Below are 19610 nucleotides of genomic sequence, written 5' to 3'. Positions count from 1 at the left end.
GGCGATCGATATAAAAATCAAGACCCAGAGCGCAAAGACTTTTTATTTTAGATAATAGGTCTGTTAATAACAGAGTCTGGACCAGACAATCCCGTGATTGACACCATGGGTATCGACGTACGCCCGTGGAATACGATGACAACAGAGTCAGCGAGCTTGAACATAGAAATTATAAACGGGAACTTGATCGGCTTGGAGGCAACCTGTGTCAGAGTCACGTACCCATGGATGTTAATCTGCAGCAAGGTATCTTGGTGGGTTGTCTCTTCAAAACCGGGATATCTACATATACACTCAGTGCATGTACGTTGCTTTCTTGGTGCAAAGCCATCAACGCGACGTCAAATCTATTTCACGACGCTGATATTGTGTGATATTTTGAGATTTCGACAATAGAACCATCGAAGCGGACGTAAAATATAACGCTCCTTTCATCTACCACGAGTACAAACCGATTCAGGTTCATTAACATGTGTGCAATCTGAATGCATTGTTTTTTTCTTTTAGCAAATATTTCACCATTCTTGAAGAACCGCGTTAGAATTGGTTTTCAGTAACGTAAGTTTGGCTTATGAGACAACTAACGGGATCGGGCAGTTGGGATCGCTGACTGGTTGACACATGTCATCGAATTTCAGTTTCTAAGGTAAATGCTCACTGGGTTGTCTCCTCCAGATTTGATAAATTACTGATTGCTGCCTTAAAGGCTGGCCATGGATTGATTGTAGCAAACTAAAAAGGCTGATGTGCAGATTGCAACTTTTCAGCACAGCAACAATCTATCATTCATTTCGAAACATATCGACAAAAACAGTTAGGGATACACCCCTAATTTTGAATTTATGAATAATCATCTATTACGTCATTAACAATCTGATGAAATATCGATCATAAAAATGCCAACATCCGTAAGTTATTTTGCCCAGTATGTACCCAGGCAACGAATATAATTCCGGAACACTCTGCACTGATGACCTGGGAATGGATCATGGAATGGCACTTCTCTGGGGCGGTTATGTTCAATGGCCGTACCTAGATCCAGGGTGGACACACGTTCATCTCACGTAGTATCCCCAGTGGACAGTGTGGATAGCATGTTGACTGACCGTTGTCCTTGCATGTGTATCATGTACACCACATGTACATTATAAGACCTGTCAACGAAGTAGAGTAAAACAAGTAGAATATCACAATTTGAATTAAAACTAGCATGGAAAGTTAAAATTAATATCACCATTTAGACAATACAATATAAAAGCAGGCTATAGATCGCCAACAACAGAAGGTAGATCACCATACTAGGGACCATGGGTTGTGGACAATGACAATAGCTCCAGAGACAGTGAGATCGATGGAAATTCGAATAAAAACTTCTGAAACCAGCCCTGCTTGTTCTTGCTGTTTCATTTACTGTACTTACCCCTTTGTCATAAATTCCAATAATAAAGATTTGAACTATGATCGTTTCTTCAACAACTTCCTAAGATGAATAAAATTCAATTAAATGATCAATAGCTCTGGTAAACTTATCAGGATTCGTAGTTTTGGTTTCACTTTGTTTCATTTACGTTTTGGTTAAATGTAAAATGAATAGGTACGTTTTCAACACAAACAGACTATAGGTGATGGATTAAATTTAATAAAAATTCAAATTACATTTTAATGCCTCACCATAAATGATGCAATCGTAGCTAACTTTGAGTGCTGTGCATAGTTGGAGGAAGTTTCTCTGATCCCCTCTTTGCGCTAGAGGTTTCCTGTGGCGATAGAATGTTATCCCTGTGTTTATAAAGCACACAAGGCGACAGCTTATCCACCCACAATCATTACATCAAAGGTAAAAATACATTCCCGCTGAAAATAAATTTTATGTCTCTGGACTGTTTGCTCCTGATCCCAGTACGTCGGATTAACACCTTCGCTGACGCGTTAACGTCGGGTTAAAGACCTACAAGGTTACTTAAAGAATTGCCTGATAGCATGGCATGGTGTTTGCAAACGCTGTCGTTGCTTACAGTTCAGAATAGCTGAAAATCTTGTAGCAGTCTACTCGTTGAAATCGTAAGTCTCAGTTTGGTAAACATGATGTATCATTCATACTGAAGGCCACAGACCGATAGTATACCAGAACATAGTACAGTATCATTGAAATGAATAATACAGTCACATCACAATATGTCATGATGTATCAGTCAATCGTTATTCATACTGAAGGCCACAGACAGATAGTATACAAGAACATAGTACAGTGTCATTGAAAGGAATAATACAGTCACATCACAATGTGTCATGATGTATCAGTCAGTCTTTATTCATACTGAAGGCCACAGACCGATAGTATACCAGAACTTAGTACAGTGTCATTGAAAGGAATAATACAGTCACATCACAATGTGTCATGATGTATCAGTCAATCTTTGTTCATACTGAAGGCCACAGACAGAGAGTATACCAGAACATAGTACACAATATCATTGAAAGGAATAATACAGTCACATCACAATATGTCATATCGCGTCAAATGTATCACATCATATACATCACATTACACGTACTTGTATCAACGCCATATAACATCACATCATAACACCACATATTACATCATATTATATCATAGCATGTATCATATCATATCATATCATATCATACCACACAGAATCATATCATACAGACAGCATGTGCTAGAGCCCAGGAGGTACCTGCCCGCAGCCAGCTCATCAATATGGCAAGCTGTTAGGGACAAAAAATGTGAAATGTGCAAAGGGTTCTGTGCGACTCATTGTGTAAACAATTGCACCTGTGACATATATAAATCATGATGCTTGTAGTTACACACACAAAAACACCTCTTAGGAAACTGCTATTTATCTATGTCCAGTATGTATGTATGAAGTGGTCACTTCACTATAGGAAGGAGCTGCCTTGGAAGATCTGTGGCTTTGGCAATACCTGCCTGCAGCTAGAGACGACTAACGGCTCTGGGTGCTCAGGCTCACTGACGTCACCCAAACATGTCATCGTAACCTATATGCATAGACCGATGCTCATGATGTTGACCACTGGATATTCTGGTTTAGACTCGCATATTTAAAGCCCGGAGACCATATGTTACTGAGTATTCTTGAAAACATTTTGAATCAGAGAACCTATATGCATAGACCGATGCTCATGATGTTGACCACTGGATGATCCGGTTTAGACCAAAGAATTGAATAATCAGAGAATTATGTTGTGCACCGCTTTTAGCAATGCACAGACCCCTGTCTTCGTCGTTGCAAGTGATCGCTCTACCCATGAACCAACTAGCCATGTGTTGAATACATTAACGTTCAGATCAATATGTTTGGCTGAAAGCAAACCGGCATGGCATACAAACGTGTTTAACAAGGAAGTAGCTCCAAGCTGATCTAAGACTTTTGCGCGAACAAAAAAATATCTATATGAATTAAATATTTTCTGGTCTGAAATCTGAAGCAGATTTGTGGCTCAGAGTGAGCAATGCCCACACTGCTTCCATAGACGTTTGACGGGCCACCAGTAGGTAATTTCCCATTAAGGTATGGTCTGATGTTACTTCACCATTTCCCATTAAGGTATGGTCTGATGTTACTTCACCATTTCCCATTAAGGTATGGTCTGATGTTACTTCACCATTTCCCATTAAGGTATGGTCTGATGTTACTTCACCATTTCCCATTAAGGTATGGTCTGATGTTACTTCACCATTTCCCATTTAGGTATGGTCTGATGTTACTTCACCATTTCCCATTAAGGTATGGTCTGATGTTACTTCACCATTTCCCATTAAGGTATGGTCTGATGTTACTTCACCATTCAAAAGTCGTTAGTGATATCTAGCAGGATGGACGTCTCTAGTCATTTAGAGAATTGTCTGAGACGATGGCAGTTGTCTTTCCATCAATCGGCACACGAGGACAGTTGCTGCTTTTATGGAACCGATGAGCTACCGGTCTCGTTTGGTAAATAATATTATCAACGGGCGGTCCCGGAACAGCCGGGGACCCGGTGACATAGATTACCATAGCAGTAGACTGACAGGTCATGTGCTTCTGACCCAGCTGATCGGGGTTTTTGGTGGAAGTTTTTTGTGTATGTGTCTTTTATGACACATTATTCCACTGACCTAGATAAAGTAATTTCTCTTATCCTTTTTCATTCAATCTTCTCAGACCCACGAAGACCCAATACAATAAGAGTGAGTGAGTGAGTTTAGTTTTAGGACACACTCAGCAATAGTCCAGCAAAACGGCGGCGGTTTGTAAATAATCGAGTCTTGACCAGACAATCCTGTGATCAACAACATGAGCATCGATCTGCGCAATTGGGAACCGATGACATGTGTCAACCAGCGAGCCTGACCACGCGATCCCGTTAGTCGCCTCTCACGACAAGCATAGTCGCCGTTTATGGCAAGCATGGGTTGCTGAAGGCTGATTCTGCCCCTGGACATGCAATTAGTGCTTTCCCTGGCATCTGTGACTAGTTAGTGACTAGTGACTATGCATGTGATTTGAAGAATTATAGGTATATGCAGCCTTTGAAATCATTTAGAAGTGAACACACTACATCACATGTGGATAATTACATTTATTCTACGTCGCGATATTTCAGAACTACCTCATCCTTAGGTGAGTGAGTGAGTGAGTTAATATTTAGCGTCACATCGGCAATATTGCAGCCATATCGTGACGAGAACAATCTGATTTATATCAATACTAAAAATAATAAATTGAGAACGTAATCATCTGCCATGGAAAGGACAGTAAAACGTTTAGATTATCACAGATATAACCATAAAACTAGTATGTGGAACTGAAACAGTGTAATTATAGCAGAAAATATCACCATACTAGGGACCATGGGGACTTACAGTACATAAGCTTCCTGCATGGGACCCACTAGCTGGATTTACACCATCCCTTTAGCTGTTAGCAGTTTAGAAACATATAGCCCAAAAATAAAAATACACATTATGCTACGATTAAAAACAGTGGGAAGTTTAAATTTAGTGTGAATGTTTTGGGACTTGCGTACCCTCTCAGACTAACGCTGATTTAGTGCTTAGAATTAATATATATTTTGTTGTGTGTACACAATACAAGGCGTCATGAATGTGAAAATATGGCAATTTCTCGACAAACCCAATTCTGTTTTGTTACTGTAGTCAGCTATCAAGACACTGACGGAACCTATCGTATTATGTGCCGCTGTAGACAAGGTGAACTATTGCATGTCGCTGCACCAGACCCGTGATGGGCCAGGTTAGAATTGGTCTTCAGGAACCAGTGCTTGTCATGAGAGGCAACTAACAAGATCGGGAAGTTACGTTCGCTGACTTGGTTGCAATATGTCATGGTGTACCAGTTGCGAACATTGATGCTCATTGTTTTCATCACTGGAATGTCTGGTCCAGACTCGATTATTTACAGACTGCCGCAGCATAGCTGGAATATTGCTGAGTGCTGCGTGGGTTTAACATCAATCAATAATTGAATCTTCTCATTTACCGAGGCTAAAATAATCGCTTCATTATAGTCTTGTTTCATGTGTTTAAAAACCGGTTGGACTATGACCAACATGTTGCCGATGTGATGTTTATTGAATAACTCACTCTATAACGTATGTTTTGCTCAGAAAACATTGTTTGTACTAAGGATACCCTTAAAATTGTTCGATGGGCATGCTGGAGTATGATGTCGTTACATCCCTCTCCATTAACTGGATTACTCTTCAATAAACACAAAGACTGCTTAAAGTGCCGAAATGTTGTCCTTTATGTTACAAAACCACTCACAAATTCAGGTTCATGGACGTCGGTTAGTAAGTGCAATAAATAATCATGAACGCAACAACAATGAACCCCATTCGCCTCACCCTGAAATATCAAGCTACAGTGGGCCACAAATGGGGACAGGATTCCCTATGGTTGATGATGACAGCAGCCCCAGTCTAAAGACCACTGTAGAGAGAGTGCAACGGCATGACCCGCACCGTGCTGTACAGAGAGTAATCACTCTACCAACGACCTCAGCTCATTTGACAGCAATGGCATGGCCTGCACTGTGCTGTACGGGGAGTAATCAATCTGCCAACGACCTCAGCTCATTTGACAGCAATGGCATGGCCTGCACTGTGCTGTACGGGGAGTAATCAATCTACCAACGACCTCAGCTCATTTGACAGCAATGGCATCACCTGCACCGTGCTGCTTTAAGAATACACAAGCAGTAGAAGCTGTTTGTTTACTTCTGCTGGAGGTAAACGAGCATAATAAATACATATTTCACACAATACGTCAGGCTGACAATATCCTTATCAGGATCATTTATGATGGATTATATGTTCTCTTAAAATGGAATGGTCTCGTTATGATAAAGAAAACAAGTGCGATCCTGTGCAGTCAGAGGTTTCTGATCATCTCTTACTGAAACAGGGGCGATGGGGTAGCCTCGTGGTTAGAGTGTTGGCTCGTCACACCAAAGACCCGGTTCGATACCCCAAATGGGTGCATTATGTGCAGTCCATTACTGGTGTCACCTGCCTTGATGCTGCTGAAATATTGCGAAAGGTGGCGCAATATTTCACTCAGTCACCTTCTGAGACAGCTGATTAAATGCCGGACAATGACATGTTTCAGTCACTGGATCACAGGAATGTGGGACCCGTGAACATCCGGGTTAGAAATCATCTTGAGCAACCCTTGGTTGTCGTAGAGGGCGACTTACGGGATCGGGTGGTCAGGCCCTCTGACTTGATTGACCGCATGTCACCATATCCAAATCGTGTAGATCGATGCTCATGTTGTTGATGACTGGGTTGTCTGGTCAGGGCTCGATTACTTAGAGACGACCGCCATATTTTTTGAATATCGGCGATTGCGGGGTTAAACAACAGCCCAATCCAGCAACGTTCGAAATAGTTACTGGCACGCTAGCTAAATACTTGCTGGATGTGAATGGACCTGTAAAATATTGTTGAAGTTATCCCGACTGGACAGCTGCCTCAGAAAAGTTATTCTTTATTTAAAATACATGATTATAATGAAGCCAGTTTTTAAGGTCTGAAAAGTCTGACAGCAAACTTTGAAGCATGGTGTCTACATAAGATCGCTAGATTTAAGAAAATGTTAATAGCCTTACGTGTTTTGTTGTATTTTTACATTGATAAGCATGATGTTGGCTCGCAACATTTTTACTTGACAAGCCCACCTGGCCAGTGACCTTTCAAAATTAATTCATACACTCCAGCCAAAGTCACATGATTTTGGTTTTGGTTTCAGAGGCTGCAGTATTCAGCTGTGATGCATTGAGAATGACAAACAAGATAGCGAGTACTGAGGAGAACAGCGTGTTATTTCGTATTATATTTTGCTTTACATATGGCTTGAATTGAACACGTCTCTTTTGCCTCTTCGTGTTGGTGTGGAGGTAGCCCTGCTATACGTGAGAAAATTGTAATGGTCATATTAATTATTGTGTCAAGGGACAATGGATTTGTTAATCAAACGACACACCCAGATAATCGTTATTTCAGTGGTACACAGCAACCCAGTCAAATCACTGATCTCAACGGATGCCCCCTGACACTCATGATTTTATCAAGACACAGATGAGATAAATGCTTCTAACAAATATGATCCTAATTTATGTTTTCACTGTATGAATATTTGTATCGTCATGAACGTTGTCGGTTGGTGAGGTAGCATGGTGGTTAAAGCGTTCACAAATTGTTTGAAGCCGATTGCTGGTGTCCCCTGCCGTGATTTTGCTGGAACAATACATAAAGAGGCTTAAAACAATATTCCCCACTCACTCTTAAAATATGTCAGTCACTTCAGTTCTTATGGATATCAAAGAAACCTTTTTTCTTCCCTTTTAACAATTGGAAAAGACATAAAATGTGATCATTCAGTGTAAAGGGAGTGTAACGTGAGTGCATGCTTTATAGTCACACGGTGATATCAAATTTCAATTCTTTATTGGAACTGTCATTTATCATTCCTGCCGCAAACTAATGCCGCGATACTTCATTTAACAAACACAACTATGTTCCAATTTATTACTGCATATCAGAAATACTGAAATGTTGCTGAAGTCAGTTTCAACCGCATCGTTCCCAATAGCCGTTTCCTCTGCAGATGAATCTGCTTTGAAAGAACACCTATAAATGGCATGGTCACATTAAACAGAGACAGATCGCGTGTATAATGACTTAACAGTCTTGTCAAGGGGACAATAAAGCAGTTGCGATAAGCTGGGCCAAACGGTGTTGATTGATTTTCCCTAAAAAGCAGGGGAAGCGTATGTCTCTGGATCTGGCATAGAGACACGAAGTCATTTCGGGGTTCAATAACCCTAAACAGGTAACTGCTGACAATATTAAACAGACATAGGAACAAGTGTTTGTACTCCTTGGGTGAAATGTTGGTAACAGATCTAAACATGCAGATATTCTATTTATCATTACTTCTGTTCTCTGCAATGTTCCAACTATATGTGGTTGACTTTCCGAATTTGGATAAGACATTGCAGGGATTGATATTCTGAGGCAGCAATTATCAATGCCTTCAGGGTACGGTGACACGCGAAAGAGTGAATTCATCCGATCGTCCGATCGCTTGGACTTTTTCAAACAACAGGAAAATGTAAATACAGGCTGTTTTTAATCTGTGGACGCTCATCTATGATTTGCCTCATACAGTATCGTCCGTCAATTTCTGCGAGTCATTAACTTCCAAGTTATGGTCACGTCTAGACATGTCACCTTTGAACAAATCCAGAATGACCTCTATCGTCAGAATACAAAGCTACCGCATCCTCTTAAAACAAAAGTGTAACTGATACAGAGAACTGCTACTAAAGGATGTTTAACAATCAGGTCCTAGTGTTTTTTGTTTGGTTGTTTGTTTGTTTATTGTTGTTGCTGTTTTATGTTAAACAAATGGCAAGTATCTTGAGGACATGGATCGGTGATATGTCCAATGCACAATATAGTCATATAATTTTCATGTTGCGCCTGTACGATTATCCGTAGGTTACTAGGGAAAGAATGGCCTAATATAATGACGTCCAACAAACTGTGCAAGATGAAGTCAAAGGGAGACACACGACTATATACACCAACTAAACCACATATAGAACCGTAGTTTTACTGCTCTCTGTAGTTGGGGGAGGAGGGGTTCTGATCCCCTGCCTGCGCTTGAGTTATCCTGTGACTACCGAGGGATATTTCGGTTTCTTCATGGAACTTACACAAAATCTAAAAAATCACACAGACACAAAACTATTTCAAGGGTCAAACGACTGGTACCCTCCCATTTGTGAGATCTCCTAGTTGTGAGACAGATTATATATAAATGGTTGAGTGCTCCGAGGTGGTGCTCTCATATTCTTGCAATGAAAGTCGGACAGCCCAGTTTGCTGACGAATACTCACTGGAGGCATAGTTTATTAATGAGTTAACTAACAGTGACTGAGTTTAGTTTTACGCCGCACCCAGAAATATTCCAGCTATATGGCGGCGTAACTAACACAGAAGGCATTGTTCATTGAATAGCATTTAATGTTTTCAATACAAAACATCAATAGAGGCAGAAGTAATGAAATAGATTATCACAGATATGAAGCGGCCAGGATGACATCGGCACTTGCTGAAGGTCTACCAACTTTGATCTAAAAGAGCAGTAAAAAAACAGTTAAAAAATACATGGATGCTAATTATGGTTAAAACGGTTATTGCAATCAGATTTTATGATTACGGTGAATTAGGTAAATAAAATAACAGCACATACGTAAAAGTGATAATTTCTCCAAACTGGACTGAAACGTTATGTAAACATGAAAGATGAAATACTTTTTATAATCTAATGTGCAATATATGTTCCTCAAATGATGATTTTAATTTTAGCTATTGTACTGTATTTCACTTCCCCCAAACTGTACCTAGAACTGTTTGGCATAAGAATGATATACAATTCATTTTCATTGATCGGTGTAAGTAGTTATGATGGCACTCTGCTGTTGACTCATCGAAAGCATAGATAAATATTTAAACCATGTGAAAAGAATGCCCTCCCAACGTCACTTGTAACATAAGGGAAAATACTTTTCAAAAAGCTAAGGGATAATGAACTTTCAGTTTAGATAGGAAGTGTAAACGTTAACAATCGTTTCAAGGACAGACATCTGATGAACGCACCTCCATTTCTCTGTATTACCACCCCTAAACACAACGCATCATACGCAACGTGCACAACATTAAGGTTGACACTCATCTTTCAAAAGTGACTACATTCCAAATAACTATGGTTGTAACAAAGTGCAAATGGTGACTCTCAAAACATTCAATAATATCATATCAACATTGATTGACTCCGATACATCCCCAAATTATTTTTAGTCGTAAATACAAACAATAAAGATCCTCTACTTTTTTCGAATAGCATAGTATCATACTTTCTACATGACTCAAACCAAAACAAGATTCCTCTGACTTATTTGTCCTAATATTCATCAGGCTTTGTCACCGAAATACGCTTTGTTGATTGGATTTTCCTTTTTAAATGAAGTGTTCTTGTTTCAGGGTCTTTAAAGATGTGTGGGCGAGTCTGACCGAGTTATAAAATCTCGTATTTGACATGATACTGAATTGACATGAATATATACTAAACCATTTATGTCCTTAACATACATCTTGAAACCACTGTCAGAAATAAGTTGTCTGTATCAAGAAAGTATACATTTATTGTTGATGGTGCCTAAAATGGAAGGAACAAGTAGTATGTATTGGACACGCTGTAGGTGAACCTGTATATTTAAGGCGAACAGATTTTCAATCTGTAAGGTTGTGATTATGTCCATAAAGACAGAACAGGACAGAAGAGGAGAGGACAGGAGAGGAGAGGAGAGGACCGGACAGAACAGGACAGGACAGGAGATGAGAGGAGAGGACAGGAGAGGAGTGGGGAGGACAGGACAGGAGAGGACAGGACAGGACAGGACAGGACAGGAACGGCATCCAGAAGGCAGAAATCCAAAGCAGACATATATGAAGTGTGATGGATCCGACTGAATGGCCAGAGCTTTCTTTTTAACTCTTGGCTCATGCAGAAAATGAAGAGGCTTGAAAGAGAAAAGAAAACATTTTGCTATATCTGTTTACTAAAGGTTTGGTAAAATCCAATTTTACGTGTGTTCCATTCGTTGGTCGCCGTTGTTGTCCTGGGTCCGGATCCACAAAGCGTTCGTAACGTTACGACCTGTTGTAACTATATAGTCTAACATGACTTTACGAATGTCGTAACTATATAGTCTATCATGGGTTTACGAATGTCGTTAAACCATCTCACCTTACCAAAGCAGTAACTGTCCAAGATCTGGAACAATAAGTGGGTTTCCTCCTACATTTATGTGGCATTCAGCTGCATGTTGGTCAAGGCTCATAAGGTCACTGAGTGCAACAATCTACCTGGACGTGAAAGGGGAACGGTAAAAATCTAATGCACATTGACAACAACTACCTAAAGAGGAAGGAGTAGGCAGAGGTCCAGTCATCTTGGACTCCTCAGTTCACTGTTCAGGGTTGTGACCCTTACGCGAACCACAGAATCCAGGTCCACCTGATTTGCCCGGAGTTAGATAACACTGCCACATCTTACTTACTTAAAAGACCGAAGAAGTCATGATATAACTTCAACACTGTTTCGCTTTGTAGAACCTTTCCGCTCTGTGTAACGGTGTTTATAATGTGTGCCTGGTATACATTCAAGTGCTGAAAGAAATATATATGATGGTCAAATACGTTGGGTGTCTTCCCATTCTCAAATCCAATGCCTACCTTGGTGCATATATATGCTCTCTCAAAGTCTGTTAAATTCAATGCAAGTGATGTTGATTTGTCTTTCACAAATGTGCACTGTGTTAGACTGAAGTGAGATAGTCATATGTTACACCCACATGGGTCATTTGATGTGAGCTATCACTGTACGTGTATAGCCATTTGTGACTCTCGTTGTGACTACTAACCTTACAAGGCACGATGGCCAGTGGCTGAATCCTACACCGTAGGCTTTCAACTCATAAACAGTATTTATCAGTCCAGTCTCTTGGAAATAGGACTGGACATTGTCCTGTGTTTCATACTGCGATATATTGCAATGATTCAAGTGATAGTTACCTCACTTTTCTTACCTCACTCATAAATGTCGCTGTCATATTGACTGAGCGGTCATCTGTTACTTTCAATGTACCCCTGTACAAGCGAGGTGCATTGCAATATCCCCCACTGCCAGTAGCAACTCATTCGGTCCTTCGTGGAAGTTACTTTTTTATCTCGAATAACATGTAATGACGCATGAAGCACGGAAATAATCGATGTTTTGCGAAGAAAGCAATTGAAGGGAGATAACTCTGAATCTGTTTTTGTTGTGTCGTCCACAGAAACTAGCGATGTACGAAAACATTTAACTCTCTCTAAGAAATAAATTTTGACAAAACGTTCAAATGTAGTGCCTGTGAATATTAAGAAGGGGAATTACACCGCAGCGACATTACTGAGGCAATACCTACGTGAAAAAAGAGCGAGATGGAAGATTCGATGGGATCGTTTGATTCGCACAGGTTGGCTGAAGTGTACGATCCAATAACCATCCATCAGACACTTCAAAATTCACATTGAGGTGTCCGGTAATATAAATACGTTGTTCACTGGTAGAAGTACTCTCGATGTTTGTTCATGTTCCCCTCGCCCGTTGGGCTCAGAGTAATTATTTTTGTATTTGTTGTAATTATCATAGTAATATAATTGTCTTGTAATTATTAACACACATCAATGATAATACATAATAGCTATTGTGCATATGCATTCACAAACTATCGTGGGAAACATATAACGCTGGGATTCCTAAAGCTTTCCGGCAACGCCCGAAATTGACAAGACAGGGTTACGCACTTCACTTGCTTGCCCAGCTTGACGTTACCGGAGAAAAAAATGGAGAACTTACCTATAGTTGACTTTTGGCGTAACAATCCGGAGTGTAAGCGGGTAAGGATAAAAAGCGTCACATTCATTTCTGTAAGGTGCAGCTCATGATATCATGCTGGACTGTAAGATCCAGGCTCTATTTTAGTCCTTGGTTTCATGTATCGGGAATATTGTTTCATGTAACGGTAACATGAAACTGACAAAATGATCACCTTCACATGTGCCAGTAATGATCACCTTCACATGTGCCAGTAATGATCACCTTCACATGTGCCAGTAATGATCACCTTCACATGTGCCAGTAATGATCACCTTCACATGTGCCAGTAATGATCACCTTCACATGTGCCAGTAATGATCACCTTCACATGTGCCAGTAATGATCACCTTCACATGTGCCAGTAATTATCATACTTCACATACTTGAGCTTTGGGGTCGGAGGAAGGCTTCCAGTTATGTGGATCCCATTGGTTACTGACACACCGAGACCCACAACTGGGGATTGGGCCTACAACTGGGCCTACTTGTACAAAGCGAAATTCGCGCTACGACTATCTCTGGCCTGTGTTGGAGAATGGGAGTTACAATCATTGTAGCGCTTACGTTGTTTTGTGCAAGTGAGCCCTGGAGTTTGTGTGAGGCCTAAGGTGCCCATCCAACTTACAGAACGAACTGTGGCTGTGTAGGCACCAGAGCCTCCCGAACCTTGCCACCATAAAGAAGAGTTGTGGTAAAAGGATTCTGCATTTCTGCCACAATGTCCTGTCTGAATACTCGCTGTAGTATCATATTAGACTCTTGCACATGTGATATTTCATAGTCATAGTCTTAACACATAAATCAATACCCAAAATCGATTCAAATAATATTAAAAGGAAATCAGCGAATCGAATTCGAAGCTGTCATATAACACGTAGATTCGTCTTTCCATCCATCCATCCATACACGCACGGACGCACTCAATGGATGGTGACAAAGTGCCTGAGATTCCATCTTCATGCTTAATCACAAAATCCTGGTGATGTCACTTAGGTTTTATGTGACCCATTCATTCATTCAGGTGTTTTGTTTGCATTACCACTACTTTGACGTTTATTGTTTGACATTTATGTCAAACATATCCTGCTTGGCGCCAAATATTTGTCCTTTTTTAAGGTGTCAATCATTTCATTCTTTATGGGGTATCAGCGAAAAATAGTTTTTTTATTTCATATAAGTTCAGAAATGCCATGTCTCCTATTATGTGTCACATGTGTCCATTGCGTTTATAGACGTTAATAGTAAGCTATTATTTTTTTGTACAATCGGCAATGGTGTATATATCATTGAAGACTTACTTACACTAACTGATCGTGAAAAATATCGTGCATCTGGACTTGGAGAACAATGACATTTTGCGATAAGCCGTTGCAGCACGGGGTGACTGAGTTTCCTTAACAAACGCTCGATGCATATGGTGTTTGCATGTGAAAGAGCTTTGTGAAGGTATTCTCAGTTTGACAACCTTTAACGAGTTAATTGCTGATATCTATTAAAAGCAGGAATAAACGTTCCACTCCTTGGGCGAAATAGAGGAGTGAGATACAACAGTTAGCAACCTCGTGATGTCGTCAACTCTCGTTTTCACTTTGGATTAGCCTTATCTAATTAATTGATATCATGAACATCAATCGACAACGTTGGGTGGGATGAAAAATGAGCACGTTCCTCTGAGATCAGCAAAGATTTCTTTGACTTTTTACTCTCTCAAACTGCTCACTGAGCGCAAAAATATGGATACAGACTGCATCACAATGCTTGATGGATACAGGCTCCATCACAGTACTTGATGGATACAGGCTGCATCACAATGCTTGATTACAACCCCTGTCGTGGTGCAGGTCAAGACTTTCTCTCATGGTCAACCCTCGTCCCAGTCATTTCACTTTTGATTTAAAAACCCCTTTGGCATGACTTTTATCATAACATTAGAGCATGCGTGACGGTAATCTATGCTTCTGACTATTTAGAGTTCATTGATGCCCAACAGTCAAGGCCTGAAATTTACAAATATGTAGCAGCTGTGTCGAGGTCATATGGTCGGTGTAACTCCCCATTTGCATTTGCACAGTGTGCTCTTGTATATTTATTCAGTGAACGAATGACTTGTGGCTAAATGGACATATTCATATACTGACGGTACCTTGTACTCACTGTTCCCCTTCATGCAAACGCACATCTGCACCTTGTTTTGGCACATAGTATATGATTCTTCCTAGTTCATCGACTTATCATGTTCGATGAAAACGGCTTGTAAATGACTGATTAATCATATCCAATATGACCATTTAAATCGAAACAACATATCTTGGCACTTGAATCGAAATGTGGAAATTGACCCCTTCCAAATATGATAAGAGATATGATTGAAAAGACGACCTATCACATAAAACTTCCCACTGACATATTTAACCACCTGGCCTTATCACCGTATGCTCTCTGTTGGTTGGCTTTTCATTCCTCGTCAGAATAAATACCCCAGTGTCCTTGCCTCGGGAGCTTTGAGGATACGTGGGCGAGTTTGACCAAATGACTGGTAAACACGGTCTTCATTCTTGTATCTGAAATAGGACATGGGCATGAACGCCATCCTTTCCACACCCGAAGTCTCTCAGTCTCCAGGGGAAGAGCAGAGTCCATTTTGGAAATTCCGACTGAACACACAAATTAAAGAAAAAGGTACTGTTATGACTTGTGATATGACAAACACATAATGTTTGTTGGAATGTGTTGTATTCCATTCGGTTATGATATAGTGTTGGTGACTATGATTATGTTGTTTGTTTTACTCGAAAGCTTAAACCGTGCTCCAATTGCCTTTGACTATGATTACACTATGTCATTTATAAAGTGGTCTAATGAGACACGTTATAGTTGGAATGACAGTTTCTTAGTGAAATATACATCCTAGTCTTTTGGAGACCAATCCGGGATTCGAACCCACACCCAAAGTACTAGAATCTGTATGGTATCAAGAAAGTGTAAGACTTTCCTTTCTCCCGTAGTGTATTTTACAACTTCTTTGTGATCACAGTCTGATTTTTGTTGAAAGCAAATAACATGAAACACTTTGTTCTCTTAGAAGGTTCAAAGTGTTATTTAACTGGCATGATAATGATCACTAAGGCTTGACAAAGATGCTATGACAATTAATAATTCAACAGAGTTGAAATTGCAAGCATAGCTGTGTCTGGCATTTTTGTCTGGTTATTAAATTTGTTCATAATAAATGCACAAAAGATCCAATGCAATTTAAAATTTAATGTTGTTTGTTAGACTCGAAAGCTTAAACCGTGCTCCAATTGCCTTTTCGTGTCCAGTGTTGTAGATAGCTCAGAAAATATGTGAAAAGTCATAAGCATGAGCAATGTTTGAATTCATGATTTGGATGCCAACTTCTTTTGTTCTTTGCAACGACTTTTGCAGACTCCATCTGAAGTGGTCCAAAATGCTAATATGTACGAACGCTTGTCTTTGGAACACGTTCATCCCTGCACACAACCATATGCGCTACCTTCTCAATAACAGATAATAATCATATCATATTGTGAAACTACCTAGTCCTGGACATAAGTAGCCAGGCGAAAAATTACACGTGTCACTTTCAAATAATGTAAGTAATGTAGAAATGTATAGAGAATATATTAAATACAATAATTACACACGTCACCTTCAAATAATGTGAGCAATGTAGAAATGTATAGAGAATATATTAAATACAATAATCACACACGTCACCTTCAAATAATGTGAGTAATGTAGAAATGTATAGAGAATATATTAAATACAATAATCACACACGTCACCTTCAAATAATGTGAGTAATGTAGAAATGTATAGAGAATATATTAAATACAATAATTACGCATGTCACTTTCAAATAATGTGAGTAATGTAGAAATGTATAGAGAATATATTAAATACAATAATTACACATGTCACTTTCAAATAATGTAAGTAATGTAGAAATGTATAGAGAATATATTAAATACAATAATTACGCATGTCACTTTCAAATAATGTGAGTAATGTAGAAATGTGTAGAGAATATATTAAATACAATAATTACGCACGTCACTTTCAAATAATGTAAATAATGTAGAAATGTGTAGAGAATATATTAAATACAATAATTACATATGTCACTTTCAAATAATGTGAGTAATGTAGAAATGTGTAGAGAATATATTTAATACAATAATTACACATGTCACTTCCAAATAATGTAAGTAATGTAGAAATGTATAGAGAATATATTAAATACAATAATTACACATGTCACTTTCAAATAATGTGAGTAATGTAGAAATGTGTAGAGAATATATTAAATACAATAATTACACATGTCACTTTCAAATAATGTGAGTAATGTAGAAATGTATAGAGAATATATTAAATACAATAATTACACATGTCACTTTCAAATAATGTGAGTATTGCAGAAATGTATAGAGAATATATTAAATACAATAATTACACATGTCACTTTCAAATAATGTGAGTAATGTAGAAATGTGTAGAGAATATATTAAATACAATAATTACACATGTCACTTTCAAATAATGTGAGTATTGCAGAAATGTATAGAGAATATATTAAATACAATAATTACACATGTCACTTTCAAATAATGTAAGTAATGTAGAAATGTATAGAGAACATATTAAATACAATAATTACACATGTCACTTTCAAATAATGTAAGTAATGTAGAAATGTGTAGAGAATATATTTAATACAATAATTACACATGTCACTTTCAAATAATGTAAGTAATGTAGAAATGTATAGAGAATATATTAAATACAATAATTACACATGTCACTTTCAAATAATGTAAGTAATGTAGAAATGTATAGAGAATATATTAAATACAATAATTACACATGTCACTTTCAAATAATGTAAGTAATGTAGAAATGTATAGAGAATATATTAAATACAATAATTACATATGTCACTTTCAAATAATGTGAGTAATGTAGAAATGTATAGAGAATATATTAAATACAATAATTACACATGTCACTTTCAAATAATGTAAGTAATGTAGAAATGTATAGAGAATATATTAAATACAATAATTACACATGTCACTTTCAAATAATGTAAGTAATGTAGAAATGTATAGAGAATATATTAAATACAATTTCACGTCATTCTGTGATTTCTAGCCAAGATCGAACGTGGCACGTCCTGAAAGCGTCATGTGACTCATCAACGCGACGTTCTATTGCATACATAACTATAAACTTCACTGTATTTTGTCAGAACTGCTGTACTGTGCCTGGCAACAAACACATAGCGCATGTATTTGTGAATTGTATAAATGATGGGCGCTAAATGTAATACAAACTATGTCATTCCATGTAGCGAACACTTTGTGTCATCACTTCACTGATCCATGCATGTATACTAACTGTGATATTTTGCCATCTGCGTTTTACGTGAGACTGGTTATTCTGTGACGTTCTTGTTTCCGAGTACAGGTTTTAGTACCAGCAGTTCCCCTTTCCATTGGAGAAAATGTGTCTATTCTTGAAATAAAAACACATTCACGGTAGTGAAGCTGCCCCGAGTTCAAGGCGCTGTGTTGAAGACTGATTCTATTCTCCAGAATGAGTAAACCGTAGCTCTTGTGTCACCTCCGTATCTTAAGGAAAGTCAGCCGCCGTACTTTTTCACGACGATGTTCACCTCAGGAAGATTTTGATAAATTTTCTAAGCTCTGGGAGAAATGCAACGAACATCGTGAAAAAGTTCGTACTCTTGTCGTCGCGTATTAAAAATATTTTTCGAACCGAAGCGAGGATAGTACGTTGCCAGCCATTGCTCGCTTCACTCGCATACTGGTCAGTTTCTCTGAGCTGCGAAACCCACTTGCGTTACAGTTTGCCTGTGGCTCTTTATTTGCCTTTTTCTGATTGAAAGACACTAGACTAGTCCACCTGTAACACTGTCCGACAATGATTACACACACGGGGATATAACACACTGGTCACACTCCCATCTCATACCCCAGTCCTATAAACCTCTGCATATTTGAATGAAATAATTCTGCAGGGATACCACTCAATACCAGATAATGTGTCAATGCACTAACGCGAAGCGACACACAATCACGATATGTTTTAATAGAAGAGAACAATCCCTTACCACTTTCCTAAGAAATTGCCGCCAAAAATAGAGTCGATTTTACAGTTGTGACATTATCATTAGAAGACACCTGTTTCGGTAGTATTAAAGCTGTATCATTTTGTTTGTAAAAGAACCAGACAACGCAGTGATTGCCACCTTGCAATATGACAGCTTGTATGAGTCACCATTAAGTACAGATAATACTAGGTGTTTCCGAAAAGGTGAGCGTATCTCACAGCTGCATACATCTCGCAAAGATTAATGGATTTAATTGTGGTTTAATGTCAGATGTAAAATATTACGTTCTCGATATCTCTTAAAAAACAACTTGTACACAGTAATACATTATTATAGTATTTCACACAATGGATATATTTGTGATCAATTCCTTTTTGTCCCACGTCATTACGACGTGATTGAATAGGTGTG

Source organism: Haliotis asinina, chromosome 4 (assembly GCF_037392515.1).
Source record: "Haliotis asinina isolate JCU_RB_2024 chromosome 4, JCU_Hal_asi_v2, whole genome shotgun sequence".
Lineage (NCBI taxonomy): Eukaryota > Metazoa > Mollusca > Gastropoda > Lepetellida > Haliotidae > Haliotis > Haliotis asinina.
This window is presented reverse-complemented; position numbering follows the sequence as displayed.